Source organism: Cydia pomonella, chromosome 8, assembly GCF_033807575.1.
Source record: "Cydia pomonella isolate Wapato2018A chromosome 8, ilCydPomo1, whole genome shotgun sequence".
In the NCBI taxonomy this organism is placed as follows: Eukaryota; Metazoa; Arthropoda; class Insecta; order Lepidoptera; family Tortricidae; genus Cydia; species Cydia pomonella.
The window spans coordinates 15763997-15778791 of NC_084710.1; positions in this window are offsets into that span (position 1 = coordinate 15763997).

Consider the following 14795-nt stretch of genomic DNA (forward strand, 5'->3'; position numbering starts at 1 on the left):
CGAGTCGTGCTGAAAAGACTCACAGTTGTATTTTCCTTTAAATTTTGTATGAATTTTAGCATTGCACACAGATTTTTGATTTGATGTTCCCAATTACTATAGATACTTAATATGTCGATATACTATGGTGTTGATTGACCACACCTCCATCACGACACACAAGGGCCGATAATGAGGTCCGCAGATTGGCCTCAGGAAGCGGAAGTTATACATCCCACTCGCGCCACCGCATCCTGCCCTGCCGACTTCCGACAACCATCATGTATGTTTGGAACAGACTACCACGCAAAGACTCCAAATAACTCAAATACATCATTTACCATTTTATACTACCACTCAACCACAATTTTTGTCGATATTTCGTATTTATATGAATATTTATCATGAGTCTATGGGGGCCGTTTAGGTACGCTAGTGGCTGCGTAACTAACACTCAGTGCATCTAGCTCATACTGGTGTGAGTGTGAAACTCGCGAGCGAGTTTACGCAGCGGCTTACGTGAGCGATGACTCGCGAATGCGACGCGGCGCGGCACGGCAGCCCAATGGCATTCGGAGATCGCCCACGTAGGACACTTTCATAGGTATCAAAGGATTGAATTCACCCGCGCCGCTTCGCGTTCGCGAGTTATTCGCTCACGTAAGACACTCCCTTTACGCAGTTGCTAGCATAATACGGCCGGCGCTGTAATCTTAAGAGGAAAGATGGGACGGCCATTTATCCATACAAACGTAGTCCCCATTTTCCTCTCTGGGCATTGACATAATGGAAAATATTTTTACATAATTTGATTTATATTAATCATAGCTATGCCACCTACGTTACACTTTTTTAGATTTTATGATTATTGTAAAAATTTGTAGCGAAAAACTAAATGCTTCTAACTTTTATAATAATTAATAAATTCGAAAAAAAACAAATGTACGGGCATAGCTGTGGTTGATATACAACAAATTGTGTTGAAATATTTTCAATAATGTCGTGTCTTACTGGGACCTAAAGAACTTGGCCGAGGACCGCGAAAACTGGCGTCTACTCCACCGACAAGAGCCATGCTCTTAAATGATGATGATGATGATGAATAGGTATTCAGAGAGGAAAATGAGGACTACGTTTGTATGAAAAGGCGATTTCGCGGGGGTCCTCCACTTTCTTCTTAAGCATGCTAGTTACAGATATTCCGTGAGCATCGCATACAGGGTGTAAATCCAATACGGGTAATAAATCAAATCAGACAAAGGATTTACACGTGTAATCATGGACTAAGAAAGTTTTTTTTAGATACACTAATTATGACGCAGTAATTTTTTTTTTAATTTACCGAGCATCATTGTACTGCATACATTACGAGACATAACATTTCATAAACATAACATTACTAGATACGAGTTTTTTATAGTAACTGTCAACAAGCGTAACTATAAAAATATCGTAACTTGAGTGTCGCTTTACATTTTGGGACGAATTATTTTGTATGGTTAATATTTTAATTGTATTTCTAAGTAAAAGTTACCTCAATATACTTCTTAGGTCTTATGCTAATCACCGTTTAAAGGTTTGCCCGTATTCAAATGCATAATTTAACATGAAAGTGATCTGTGACTAGAATTTTCAAATACTTTTATTTACGAAGTCTCTGCTTGTTCTACAACTCAACTGAGGTTAGACACCCAAATAGGGCCCGATTTAACCGAAGACGAGAGAGAGAGAGAAGGTGACATGTTTATTAACTATGTATAGCTTCCACATTTTCTCTTTCTCTGGTTTGCTATGTTACGGCTAGAATGACATTTTTATTAAATGAAAATTCAACAACGCTCAGTGACAGGTGTCATAATCGTAACTGTCAGTGTCTATAATGTTCTTTAGTACCTATTCGTTCACGCTGTATCAAATACATGATCTTATACAGTCTAATATTATCTGGAATGAAGTATAGTACTATTTTGTAAGGGCCACTTGCACCATCCCACTAACCCGGGGTTAACCGGTTAAACCTGGAGTTACCATGGTTACTACTTACTACTACAATTTGACACTGGGTTAAAGTTCTAATAAGAATATACTTCATTTCGTGCGCGGAATGGAGTGCTTTCGGAAGACTTGGCTCGGAATGGAGTGCTTCTTTAAAGGCGGTTATCGCGAAGGACACCGCATCCGGTAAACCCAGTAAACACCACCTAAAACCCAAGAGCGGCATTGAAACTTTGATATCACTCCCATCATTGCATCTCACTCGGTCCAATATAATGAAATGTCAAAATGAAATCATAAAGTTTAGCTGGAAGAGATCCCTTTTAGGGATAAGTTCGCCTTTGTACATAACATTTTTTTTTGTTTTGTTTTGTCTGTTTTATGTTAACCTGTTTATGTGCAATAGTGACATACATACATACATTGTACTAAATCCAATCCTGTATACAGTTTTTTTTTACATAGGTACCTATATCTAGGAACATTTAAAAAACCTCTGATTGTTATTTTAATGGACACTTGGACAATAATAGACCAGAGTGACAGAAAACGACAAAGTAAATATAACCATAAAAGTGTGATGATGATGAGCGAATACAAATGATAAGTTAACAACGGCTTAAATATATAGGTACGAGTACCAAATACTTATATTTCTCTGATAAAAAGCAATGGGTATGGGTATACGAGAAATGAAATGAAGGGATATAATCATATGTCAGAAAAGCAATTTGTAGGTATCAGTTACCTAAAACGTAAGTGCTCGATCAAAAAGTTTTGTCGATTCGCGAAAATGTTAACGGGATGTGTGATCTATCATGCTCCACGACTGATATATAGCGAAAAAATTAATCACTTTTATCATTTTTAATTCAAACGTTTCATGACGGAAATGGACGTCATATCGTGTTTGAAACCAAAGTATGTTAGTCTATAAATAAACGTCTCACACTTGGTGTTTTAATTTTTTTTGTGGATTGAGATTTGCTCTTTTCCATATAAGTCTCATTTAGTTATTCAAAACAAAAGAGTTAGGGTTGACAGTTTTGAAAAAATCTGTTTCGTTATAAAGCCAATTAGTATGATTTTTTATGTACATATCATACGTTAAAGGCCTAAAATATCTAAATACAGTTATAATTCCTGTATTAGCCATATGCGAATTGAAACCTACCTTGTGCCGAATAAACGACCCAGAAACCAGAAATAACCTCAAAGTCCAATGTACAGCGCCGCAGGTGATTTGAAGCTCAAGACAAGTCGAGTACTTTAATAATAAGTATTGTAAATACAGTAGGTGTCCCACCACATCGACTTGTCTTCCCAATTGCATTGCAGTCCTCTAGAATAACCACTACCGCCACATGACGCTTGTGAGTCTCATGCATATTAAAAAAATGTAAAATCTAAATTTCACCTAAGTACCTACCTATAACATACTCGTATGCTTGGGTAACCAACAAATTGTGTTTAATTTCAGCCTAGGCGTACAGGCAACGGCAAACTTCTCTTATAAAATCAGTGAACAATTTAAATTTTCTCATTTAGGAATTCTCGGCGTCCGCACCCACTTTAACTAGCTTTTTACATACTTTAAAAGTTATATGGAGTTGGAGTACTGAAACATTAGTTGGTGGATGACAGGCGAATAATTTTACACAACAAATTTCCAGACTTTTTTAAAATTCAAAATATTCTGTTCAGTGAGCATTATAACATTTTGCAACGCTGAAATGTTTAAACGGTATTTTATTGGTCAGAAATAACCCCGTTTCGATATTTTACCTTTGAATATACGAATGCAGTTTTTTTGTAATATAACATATTTCATAACAAAAGTTTTCATTATTTTTATTAATATACCTATTAATTGACAAGTCTTCATTAATACTTATTAATACAAGGTGTAACAAATTAGTGGGAATCCGTTTAAGGGCGTATTCGGTATCGTGTTCTAAAAATTTTACACGATACCGAATGCACCTTAAGGGCTTTCGTGTTCTTCTCGCACTCTCACTGAGCGTGTGAGCGAGATGGAAATGCGTGCCCAGGAGCGTGGATATCATGTTTTTTTTTATATATATTTTTTTATTTTGTACGTTCAAATAAATAATAAATATTATAGGATATTATTACACAAATTGATTAAGTCCCACAGTAAGCTCAATAAGGCTTGTGTTGTGGGTACTTAGACAACGACATATATATTTTATTTTATTTTATTCCATGGGAAAACTTACAGCTAAAGTAAAAAAATGTGTTTCGTAATAAAAACAGTAAGCCAATTCCAAGTTTTCACAGGTAGAACGATATAATATGTAAATACATACATAGAAAACACCCAAGACTCAGGAACAAAATATACATGCTCATCACACAAATAAATGCAGTTACCAGGATTTGAAATTAAATAAAAAGCAATCGATACGTTCCTTCAAACATGATATTGCCGACTTTTAGAAGCAATTTTCATATTTTTAGGTTATGTACATAATTCGTTACACATTTTAAAGTGCATTTTAGACCTATGTTCGTGATTTTTTTCTATCGAGCGAGAGTCAAATACTCAGGATTCGAATCGGTACAAGTCATCTACAATGTAGAAAGGCCTCAAGATTGCTAATTAAATATATGATAGCCATATTGTGATCCAAAAAAGCGCTACGCACCTTAAACGGATCCCCACTGTTTTTGTTACATTCTATATACACATACATTAATATACATTGCTTTATCATCCGACTTTTGTTTTGGGTATAAAACCCTTTACATCATTTTGATTTCATTGTAAATAGCTCTTAAACTGTAGTATATTTTAGAACAAAGTGTATGAAGTAATAGTATTTTAATTGCTGTTAGTTGGATTCCCACACGCATATGTGCAATGCTTAGTTGGATGCAATATGCAGTATTTGCAACGAGGCGGGAACCTTATTGATGACGTCATCACGCTGAAGTAGATGTCCTGCGCCACTTTCTCCCGGCAGCTTTTGAGTCCCAATACCAGTGTACACCGATTATTCTTTATTCAGGCAAACACTAAGTATAAGTTTACAGCTACAGCCAAGGCACTTATACCGTTAATACATATGTAGTCAGAACATAAAATTAGTAAACTTTTATTACACACATTATAAATTTTTTGAACTATCTCTAGAATTAAACATACATATGTACAATGTATTACTCAGTTACATAGAGATAAAAAAAACTGATATTAAGTAACATGGGTAGAGTTTAAAAAAAATCCTGATACTACGTTGTAGGGACGGCCAGTTGTCTGAGAATATGTCTGCGTTTTGGACTGTAGCTATGAAGTTATTTAGTAATTCTATTAATGTGTAGCCCAACTTCGAACAAAAAATATGCAGATCTCGGATAAAAACAAGTGACAACGCGACACATTTAAGCATGTTTAAGCATTTTGCACCAGGGCGACCATCGCCGGCGAGCAAAAAATATTACTTAGTCATTTTTTTTTTTATTAGCAACGACATTTTTTAATTATTATTTTTTTACTTTTGGACTCGGTAGGTGGCGCAGCAGTCGGATTTTAGATTTTAGAATTGACTCTAAAATATTTCTTTTTACTTTTTCCTTGTCGAATATACTAAATACTTAACTAATTATGTTCTCAAATATATCAGTATTTTGTATACACCTTGTATAATGACAATAAGTGCCAATTATATACATAATTATATAATACTTACCATTCTTTTTGTACCGGAATTAAAATAATCAAGGAATTTAAAAGTAAAAGAAATACCTTGGCACAACCCTGCGTCCCAGATTTTGAATTTCGAAAGAGAATTAAAAAAATGTTCGAAGTTAGACTACTGGGTCTAGAAATACACCTTCCATATACTGTGCCAATACTACGCCTCACAATATATACTTAAGTACTGACAATTGGTTACGGTTACCGGCTCTGAACTATCTCTGCGATCGTTTCCCGTTCTCGTAAAAATGCTACGACGCGCGACGTAGCGCGTAGCGACTCAATCTCAATAGGGTTTTAGTAATTTACTGAAGGGAGATATTTTATGAGTTCTAATAAAATATATTTCTTTTCATAATAGTCCATAACGTACAGTAGTAATTAACTAAGATTATGACGGCCTAATGGCTAATCCGCCATGGCAGGGACTATAAGCTAACAGCGGCTGTCATCAAGAAACAGTCGAGCAACTTGGTTGGTTCATAAATATTTTATTCTGTTCACGCTTGAGACGTCGGTTCAAATGAATAAATGTCAATTCATATTTGTTTCATTGCCAAAAAAATATTCCTAACGTGTTCAAAAGGTATATTACTAGCGAAAAACTTGGCAATCGATTACAAAGCACATTATGGTGTTACCATTGTTCTCAATAGTCCAAGCATTTTATATGAAGAAACACCATGTTCTTGTATATTTAATTCATCATGATCATCATACTGTCCTGGCCGGTTTCGACCATGCGACTGTTGTAATACTGGTTAATGAGAGCGACGTTCGTGAGCTCTCAAGTGGCTGACATAACCGATTTTAGCAGCAAATGTACGGCCACATTCACTGCAAATCAGCACCCTTCCGACAAAATTGTAATCTTTAATTACCTATCTTACTTATACTATCTTCTAAAGTAGTTGACAATCTCACTAGTTTGAAATGGATACCATCTTCTAGTAAGTTAGTTATGATTGAGTATTTTTTATTCCCTACCAGTGATTTTTAAATTGAACACATTTTCAAAATGTTGTACTCGGTAGTGATTGAACCGTAAATACAATATAACTTTAATAAACAATGTTAACAGAAATATTAAAATTAATTTACATTCTACCTTGCTATTATAGCAGCCATAGTAATAAACTAATAAATAGAGCTAGGGTATTATAATATCCGCAAGCCACGCGCTGTTGCATATCGTGTGCTTGACGTTAGATACGTAGGATTTTCTTATCCGCCCGTCCAACACATGCATGCTCATATTACTTAAATGAGGATTTATGAATAAGGAACAATCTAGTTTAAGTGAATAGCTTCTCGCATAGCGCACCACACAGATATTAGATAAATAGGTATTAGTATACAGTATAGTAATGCACCAGGACTGACTCAAACAAACAAAATAATATTATTTTGTCGGTGTCGCATTCAGTACGGATCAAACGAGAGACCAATGATAGAGAACTATACTTACCATTATCATAAGCTACCAATTTGATCCCCATATATGTTCAGAGAAAATTAACAGTTTCGGAGAAATCATCGATTTCGTGCGCGTGAACCGGGCTACTTAACTTTTGCAGCTTGATTATTTCAAAAAGTATGAATGTATGTCAAATATGCCCTTTCAAAGTAATGGGTAAGACATCAAACTTTACTACACAATGACCAGAATTTACTAATATGGAGCTAAATTATGTATCCAAAACTCTAATGCCAAGGCACGATAATATTTTTGATGGTAGGTTAGCCGTTATGTTACAGAATTAGTGAAATCTCTGCATACTACTGAATCAATAATAATAACTACGAAAGGGGAATGCCCCGTTTGCAGTTGTATATTATTATATTAGCTTGACGGTGAAAATAAACTTTCAAAGGAACTTAATAATACGGCCGTCTGAACCTGTCTAACATAGTAGTTCCTAGACGCAGACAAATTATAACACGAGAATGATTTATGAACCTGACACCTGTTTGGATTCATTTCTTCCTCGGTTTATATAAAGTCTGAATGGTTTATAAATTACAGTTTTAACTCATTGAGATAGTTTTTACCAGTTTTTATTATCCCTCGATTCAAAAAGAGGAGTGTTAACACTAGACCCTACTCATAGTGTTGTGTCCCTGCCGGTAAGTAAGGTTGCCAGAGCTCAACGAGGGGGGTTTAGGGTCGGCAACGCGCATGTAACTCCTCTGGAGTTGCAGGCGTACATAGGCTACGGAGACTTCTTACCATCAGGCGGCCGTATGTTTGTTTGCCACCGACGTTGTATTCAAAAAAAGTGTTATAAGTTTGACCGCTGTCTGTACTCTGAAGCACATAGCTCTTAAATGGGTAAACCGATTTGGATACGTTTTTTAATTTGAAAGCAGGTTTTCTAGCACTGGCTCTTAGACATATTTTATCAAAATAGTTCATCATTTTCAATGCGTTGTACGTTTTTTTTTTTTTTATTCAGGTATACGATGAGCCAGTTATACAATCTCAAAATGGACCGACACACAAACGTCACAAACATGCATAGCCCAAACCAGACACACTAACACTTACGAGTATAAGTCCCCAAGAAATGAGTCGGATGACTTTTTTTACGCCGTTACCTTTTCGGGGCTGTGACGTTGGTTAGAATCGGTGGTAGTCTTCGGCATTCATAAGTACAGTGCTAAATTGCATGGAGAAATTAGGCATGAATTCATTGATAAAGTCGTCATGCACTTTTACGGCTGATGGTAATGTCTAAATTGTAATATAAGTATATGCCTAAATTGAAGAATAAAGACTTTCACTTTCAACATCATCCGAGACTAATGATCTGGCTCTGGTGCTTCTTTTAGCGTTTATGTTTTCTCCTGTTTAAACAGTGCAGTAAGAATTAAACATTCCAGGGAATGTTAGCGAAATATCTAAATAGGTTCGGATTATTAGTTTACTTCTAGACATTCTATTTGGATATATTCGCAAACTAAAAAAGATGACACTGAATTGCTTTAATCGAATATATTGTTTATTCCATGTGCGTAAGACAATCATCATACCAGATTCAGCACGAAAATGCCTACATTATTAACAAAACCGAAAGACCACACATACATATAAGCAAAAACAACCAATTTTACAAATGAACTGAATGTATAAAGAGGTCAGAGAGAATAACTTATTGATTATTTAAATATATTCGGTTGTTAATTATTTTAAAGCTCCGACTGCTTCGTTTTAAGTTAATAATATTTTAAATACAAATTGACCAAATTATAAAATCAAAATCAATGAAATATTTCATTCTTCACAGCATAAATTAAAGGTAAATATGTGTAAATTGTGTAACAACGATTTTCAACCATCCAATTCTCGAATATATGGAATTATTTGCACGTTCTTTTTACGAGTATCATTCTGCCACCACAAAAGGCTTTTAAAATACATGTTGGTAAATGTAATATCTGTGTTAAATTGCCTTATCTCACGAACTTTTAGGCTAAGCGGGAATTTGGAGTGGCCATTCAATTTTCCGTTAACATGCGCTTGATATTCTATATATGAAAAAGGTTTAACACAGCTATTCTCAAAGTGTGCTTTCAATTCGCGCGTGCAATTCACTCGTACTTTTATTGAGGTACTTTTTATTTGGGTGTGATGTGTATTTTAGGAATGATGGCAGGTTACAGTTTGTGTATTGAGCGTTTTTATAATTTAATTGGAGTAAATTTTCGTGCTCCATTTATTTTTGGGAGGGTCAACTAAATAGGGACATATTATGCGTTGTCAGCATTCCGCGCGCCTAAGGGAGGCCCAACATATAGACAACATATCTCGCTCCTTAGTTGTCTCCCAGTTGTTACTAACAACACGTTACTAATTAAGGTTCCTCCTCCCGATAAATTTAAATACCGTAAAACTAAGTTACTCTGAATCATTTTTTTATATTAAATATGACACTTTCTGAGCAGAAAAAAAAATATAACAATCTACAAGATATGAGCATACATGCTTTTATTAAAAATCGATTTTAATTTAAATAAGTGAAGAAAAAACTTGAATTCACCACTATTTCTTTCAGTTATATATCCTTATTATTACTGCAACTTTTATCGAAAATATATGAAACTTTACAATCTTTCTCTAGTCAGTGCGGGACAAATCGTGTTTTAGACGGACCTGTGCTGCGTTTTGCAAAGAGAAATTCTATTTCGAACGCATATCTCTGCAACTTCGATCTTTTGGAGCGAGTGGTGCACTGAGGGGTATAAGCTCCGCCAACACGCGCGAGGTGGTTGGCGTCTGGTGCAGCCTTAAGTACCTACTTCTGCATTTCTTATTACAACTCCCAGATATCTCCATAGCCTGTAAGTCTACCCACCACAGATATCCCTTACTCATGCCGCTGCTGATCTTTACAGTTTGAGAAGCTCAGGTCTAGCATAATACGCTCTCGGCCCTACAATGGCGTGTCCCAAACTTGTCAAAAGTTTGCGGCGCCCCAAACACCAGCTCTGGCGTGACATACGTGACTACGAACAAACGTATGTTAGTTCGCGACGTCAATTTAGACTAACCCTTTTAACTTTTGGTTTATTAATGAAAATTATGCTTTTCTAATCTTTCAAATTACAAATTATTTTATTTTAATAGTGCTTGCACTAAGGATAAGTATTTTAGAGCAAGTATATAAGAAGCTTAAGTAATCGTTTCTTTACTATTTATAAATAAATAAATATAATATTAATACGAGTAAATAATTTTAATATTAAAAAATATATATGAATGTAAATTACATGAAAAAAACAAATGATTACGCTCTTACGCTCAAGATATCTAAACATGTGCATACTGTTCATTATAGTGCTATAATAACGATTTCACAATAGATATATTGCTCGTATACTTCTGATCACTTTGTTAACGATGGGTATATCTGGTGGCGACTATGCCTACTGTGTATTGTGTTCCTGATGGTAAATACCCGAGCTCTCGAGAATACACTGTGTTAATGGTAAAGCTATAATCCTGCCTTTGCACCTTAAGATGACAAACGGGAAATCCTCATGCAACTTCACGTATCTATAAAGGACCCACAACGGTATATGACATTTCTATGTACCCAAATGCCAAATCCTTGCTTACTATCAAGCAGATCATACGTATTTTGCCTCAGTTGTGATATTTAAAAGCCCCTATGAAAAAAAGAGGAACAACTAATAGTTAAACTAATTAAAACCGTCGAGTGCAACCCCTGAGGCAGCACGCTTCCAGTCCAAAAATTTGATATAATATGTATATTGTAATTAGTGGCCTAAACGCCAAATGCAAATTTATATCGGTACAAAGGTTTATGGTTTCGATATGGATGCACGGCGTGACGAGAATGCATAGGATAAAGAATGAGTATAAGAAGAAACCTGAAAGAAACATCCATGGTAGAAAAAATAAGAGCAAATCGCCTTTCGTGGTACGGGCATGTGATGCGGAGTGATGAAAGTCATGTGACAAGAAAGGTATTACGCATAAATGTGGAGGTAAGTAAGAGGAATGTGAGGGAAGAGAGAATGTGGAGAAGGATGACATGAAACGAATGCAAGTAAGTGATGAGATGATGGACGACAGAGAGGTATGGTATGATAAGGGCAAGCGAATGATGAGTTCCAGTTTCCTTTCAAGTATAGTAAACACCCCTATAATGGAACAGGCACCAGTAATGGAATGGTATAGACAAATCCTGTAAAACAAGTATTTACCATCAGTTTTTAATCGCTGGCAACATTTTACCATAAACAAGAGCCAAAGAGCTGCTTAAGTATTATTTTTCATTAATATTTGTTATTTTGAAAATGAATGGTGCCATACATTCCATAACTGGAGCAAAAAAAACGCAGTTTTAATTGGTTAATAATATCGAAACCAATTGCAGTACCTTTCATTCAATACATAGAAAACATAAAGGACGAATTTGACATTCAAATTTTAAAGCGTAAAGCGGTAGAAATTTTACAGGTGTCGGTGAAATATCAAAAACACTCCAAATTTTCTCTTAAATGTTCCATGATTGGTACCGTTATAACTCCTCGAATAAAATACCTAACTTATTGCAACAGGATCGAGCTAAGACGTTAAAAAACAAAAGAGTATCCTTTAAGATTGAGCTTGTTGGAGTGAAGTAGAGGTACACTTGGAAATGCGAACTCTTAACTCAATCGGAACTAGTCAAATGTTTGAAACAACTCGGAGCGCCGTGGCAGGCGTTTTAAGTTTGTGTTTATGGGTTACGGGTGAGCGGGTGAGTCGAGTTCCTCGTCGGGCCAGTGTGAAGTCACCTCAACATCTTGACCTGAAGTACACCCGTACTTCTGCTGGACGCGGTTATTAGATCTGGCAATTTATCCTACCATTAACATGTCGTGCCTATCGACGCCCGGTGAAAACACGCCTTTATAGGGTAATCCGTATACTCGTATTATGTAGGTTAGGTAGGTCAGTTATTGGTAGGCGGCCAGTAATAGACGGTTTACCCCTTATTCGAAATTAAACTTGATAATGTTCATCTCTCCTGAGTTTTTTTCTTTTTGTATACCATCGTTTTTATTTTTGTCCCCATATATTATTTATTTGTTTTATGGTGTTTCTGTGTATACGAGGATGTAAAACCTTGTTACCTTCTAATTAAACAAATTCCCGGTGTTTGATTAAATGGGAATTGTGGGCTCTGACTGCCCTGCCATAATTTTTGTGACAATGCAATAATACATTTGCTAATATGGAGCGATCTGATGATGCAACAGGTAACCATAACTAAAGAAACTCCTAAACAAAAAACGCGTCTCGTTTAGGCTCATTGGAATGGTCTCAAAAGTAAATAATGTATGACAGCAACTCGTTTGTTTATTTGTCGTTGTAAAATAATATTTATTCATGCATATGCACCGTATTTTTTAACTTCATTAGTTTCAAGGGACATTATTCCTCAGCTTAAATTAAAGTAAATTTATGTGATTTTGTAGGCTGGTTCCCCACCGCGTTCACCTCGCCCACGTACACCAATAGCATCCAAGTTCGCTCGTCGTTGTCCGACAACACGGAATGTACATTACATTTGCATCGAGCTAATCCTCTTATTGCGTTTTAATAGATCCAGCGGCACCTTTAAAAAACAACAGGGCCAACACCAAACTGTTTGCGTGGTTCCCACAATTTCGTTCTAACGGCCGGAATAATCTTTACCATGGTTTTGACACTTGAGCCATGTGTAACACGATAATTAGTTTTCAAGCCGAATTTGTATGAGTTTAGATTACCATCGGATTTTTGGAAAATAATTCGGAACATCGATGTTATAATTATAACCACAAGGTTTGATTACTTTGATTATAAGATGATACCTTAAATATATGCGCGTGCAAGTGAAACAAATGGCTAAATGCAATGCACTTCCCCTATCTGAGTGGTGAGTGATCAAGCTCACTCACCAATCCCTACTGTATAGACTTTAGTTTATGAACTAAGCTCGTCAAAATAATCTATTTAGAGTTTAAAACCGCAAACAGAAGCGCCATAAACAAAGGGTCAGGTCGTTATTTACGTAGATACATAATGGATTGTACAAACCAGCAGTGCAATAATACCTAATGCGAATCATTGTAGGTGTGTACGTGGCATATGACGACTTAAGTTGAACGCTCATCTGTAATACTCGTACCTTGGAACTGTAATGCAGATAGACGATAGGTATACGTATCGGTTACGCGAGCTAGATAGTCGAACAAAGGTAACGTAAACTTGAGGTCATTAAGGCGGTTTACACATTGAATGCGAATTCACACGTCACTCCTGTGTGAGTGGGATATCGCTATAAAAAAAAATAAAAATAAAAATAAAAAAAAATTATTTCGGACGACACAATCCATATTTTGTTAGTTACAAATATACTTAAATTACTATATTAGTACCTAAACTAAGATGTTGGGAGGTCCAGTGCCTAATTAATGCACTGTCCCATCTCCCTGCCACGACGGCCAGGAGACTGTGGCGGCTGTCGCGCACCCTTCGGAGCTTGCGCATCGTCGCGTGGAAACCGTCCACATGCGCGTCGGCGAACATGCCCGACGCACTGCAGTATCGCGGCAGCCGCAACAGTACCCTGAACGCGTCATTGTACTGTACATATACGCACTGCTGTCACGCTCGAATTCGCTTCAGAGTGACGTGCGAATTCGCATCAGAGTGATCACCGCGTAACAGTAAAGTACGCCCTCCAGACTGCACGATCGTTACCCATCCGGACTACGTCCCCGAGCCATCAGAATCTGGCGGCTTTCGTTTCTGGACGCCTTAAGGTACGACCTACCCTAGGCACAGAAAATAGGATGATTGGTCTGTGACCTTAGCGAAGTCGGCGCCGTCGACTGGACAGAAACGGCTTTGGACAGAGAAGCATGGCGGTCTTTGGTATCGGAGGGCAAGATCCACTTCAGGTCGCTGCGCCACAGTATTTAGTAATAGGTGTTTCCAGTGTCAACGACGAATGACAACATTTTGTATTAAAGCGGGATTTTGTATACATATGGGAAATATTCATATGAATGCATCTATTCCCGTCTGCGCTCGGCAGGGACAAATGGGAATTAAACCGCTTCTGGGTTCCAAAAAGCTTTTACAGAGAATTACAAACGACTGCGGTTCTATGGTAAAGATCCTATCAGCCGATAAAATTGATATTGAATTTTTTAAAGGTCGTTGGTTACTGATCACTCTTTTGTGAAAACGCGTTCATACGTTAAATTGCTCTTTGAACTATAACATCGATTTTCAAGGTAATAACATTATGAAAGCTATTTTGAATACATTTATATTACAGGGAACAATCATCATAAGTATGAAGTTTATCATTGAGCTATAAGTGAGAGATCCGAGATCCGGGCAAGCGAATTATTAAAGATTAGAAACTTTACGAAGATTTCATAAAACGAGAAAGGTTAGGTTAATTTTATCTTAATAATTTTATCTGTCAATCAATACAAATTTTATCTCACTAAATATTTTTTTCACCACACCAGCTGGTAAAGGCACTCTTGATGAGAAAGTTGCATTTTATCCACATGTGGTACAAAATAA